Here is a 2736-nt window from a genome sequence, read left to right as displayed (position 1 = left end):
CCTCAGACTGCATGAGGGGTAGGCACAGAGGCTGCAGTCAAGGCAACAGGCTGAGAACATCACCCACAACCCAAGGAGAGCATCAGGGAGCAGTGCAGGGCTGTACCTTGCCATCCACAGGGTCGAGCCACGGATGCTGACTTAGGGCAGCATCCTCCCTCGCACTCTCCACCCTCCTCAGGCACAGGTGGGCCCTGGCCCAGCACAGGTAGTACAGCGGTTTTTGGGGGTTGTGCTCAATGGCCATGGAGAATTGAGCTTCTGCCTGCCAGTACTGCCTGCGAGGGGACAGGAGTGAGCACACTCTGCAGCCTGGGTCCCCACCAGCCCTGGGGCAGACCACACCAGCCCACCCGCTCACCTCGCCACCAAGTCCTGCTGTCCCTGCTCATGCAGTGCCGCTGCAACCCATCTCCGCACAAGGCAGGCTCAGCTCCAGTGCCTGCTGGTAATCCGCTAGCGCGTAGGCCAGCTCCCCCAGGCAAAGGAAGCAGTCTGCAGCGAGGCAGCGTCAGCGTCTCAGTTAAATGAGAGCTGCTGGGGGCTGGCTGCCACCCCCGGGCTTTGTCTGGAGCTCTCCGTGCCAGTGGGAAACACGCACAGCGCATGTCCAGCCACCCCAGCCACAAAGATTTCAGCATCATTAGCCAAAAGCTCTGAGCTCCACTGGGCAAGAGACACAGCCTGGTCTGGAACAGAGCAGCCATTCCCAGCCACAGCCCTAGGACAGGCCATGCAGGGAGGGAACCGAACCACCAATGGTAAATCCAGGCTCCTGGTACCTATCCCCACTGCTGAATCGGTCCAGGCAGGCACAGCTGTGAAGCAGGGTCAGGACCAAGGGACAACCTGGGAGCCCCACTGACCATTTCAGTCACTGGTCCCTAACACAGGACCCCAGCACACAGCCTTCCCCTGCACATGCTCAATGCCCAAGTGCAGATGCTGCTGTCTGACACCCCAGCCCTCACCCCAGGGACCCCGCTGCAATCCCCAGCCCAGCTGCCTGCCTCCTCTGTTGACACAGAGCCCCTTCTCCCTCCTCTCATCCCACAGAGCCTCACCAAGGAACATCACAGCCTCATCAAATCAGCCCAGATGTAGCAGTTCACAGCAGTCATTGTAGGTGAGTGCCAGTTGCTGAGCCTGGGCCTCTGGGGCACCCAGGTCCCTCGCCCTGGCTAAGTCCTCATGGGCTGCACTGAAGTCCTTGAGCTGTCGGAGGAGGGTTCCCCTGTGACACAGGGACAGAGACAGGAGAGCTCAGAGGCCAATGGAGCCAACCAGCTGCGGTGACACTCTTGCTACCTGAGGGTGAAGAATTCAGCAGCCAAGGGGTCATTCTCGATGGCAAAGCTGGTCTTGAGCCAGGCACTGCGCAGGTCCCTGCACAGGGCCTTGGACACCACCTTGGCCTTGGCCTCCTGGCCTCATGTCAGCAGCCTCTGCCCCAGGGCCTGGGTGGCTCCATGCTGCAGCTACAGCTCCAGGGCCCATTGGATGTCCTGGTGACACAGGGCCAGCTGCCCAGGGATGCCAGATGCCCTCAGAGCCTGGCACTTCCCGGCACATCCTCAGACTCCAGGAGGGGCAACAGGGCCCCTCAGGGACCGGAGCAGCCATACCTGCCCAAAACGTTCATAAAAGGAGGCACAGAGCACATACAGATCAGGGTTCCTAGCGTCCTCCTCCAGGTTTCTGTTGAGTATCCAGAGACACTCTGGGAACTTGTTGAGAGCCACAAGACACATGATGCTGCAAGAAGAGACAGGCAAGGCTGGAAGCAGCCCATAGCAGGGCCAGCCCAGCTGGACAGCCTAGCGCTGCCCTGGCTTTACCTCCTCTGCCGAAACACCCTGCAGCTCAGCTGCCTGTGTGAAGGCCTTGAGGGCCTCACAGTAGAGCTCCTGGTCAAGCAGGAAAGCCCTGTCAGCTTGGCCACAGGCTGAGGCTGCAGACAGGAGGAGGGGAGCGGTGGCTGACCTGCAGGTCAAGGACAAGGGCCAGGAGAGCCAGGCACGGCTGCTCCCGTGCAGGCACCAGTGTGAGCACCTTCCTGAAGTTCAGCATGGCTGACTGGGAGTCACAGAGCTGGAGGAAGGCCTCCGCCTGCTGCTCATACAGCTCTGCCTGCACCACGGACAACCCTCAGCCCATGCTGGTCTAGCCCATCCCTGCTCAAACTACCCAGGATCAGCCTGGCAAGGGGTTAACAGCATCCTGAAGCCAGATGCCAACATAAGAGCCAGCCTGAATGATAATGCCTCCCTTCTCCAGCTCCCAGCCTGGTGTATCCCTAGCCCTCTGGGGACCCTTTACCCTCTGGGGATCCAGTTCATGGCTTTCGAATAGCAAATGACAGCTTCCTCCCACTGGCCACAGAAGTCCAGCCCATTCCACCAGCTGTGAGGAAAAGAGCCATGAGGGAAGCCCAGTGACATGCTGCTGAACTGGGGGACTGTCACACAGCCTTGGAAGAAAACTCTGCTCCACTGGCAGGACCAAGAGCCACCCAGGGCTGGAGGGTGGCTGGGGGGAGGTGGGGCATCATGTATCCCCTCCATCCAGCCACACCCCAAAGGCCACTGCTAAGGACAGCATGAGTGGGAACATAACAGGCACGAACACATAAAACACAGGACACAGCCCTGGGCACTTACTGCTCCTCCATCCTGCCCCGCACAACGGCAGGGAGGGGCCCCGCCTCCCTCGGGGGCCCCATGCTGGAACAGAAAC

This window comes from Haliaeetus leucocephalus, unplaced genomic scaffold, assembly GCF_000737465.1.
Source record: "Haliaeetus leucocephalus isolate CR32 unplaced genomic scaffold, Haliaeetus_leucocephalus-4.0 Scaffold306, whole genome shotgun sequence".
Taxonomy (NCBI): Eukaryota; Metazoa; Chordata; class Aves; order Accipitriformes; family Accipitridae; genus Haliaeetus; species Haliaeetus leucocephalus.
The sequence above is the reverse complement of the archived record's forward strand: the minus strand, read 5'-3'. Positions refer to the sequence as shown.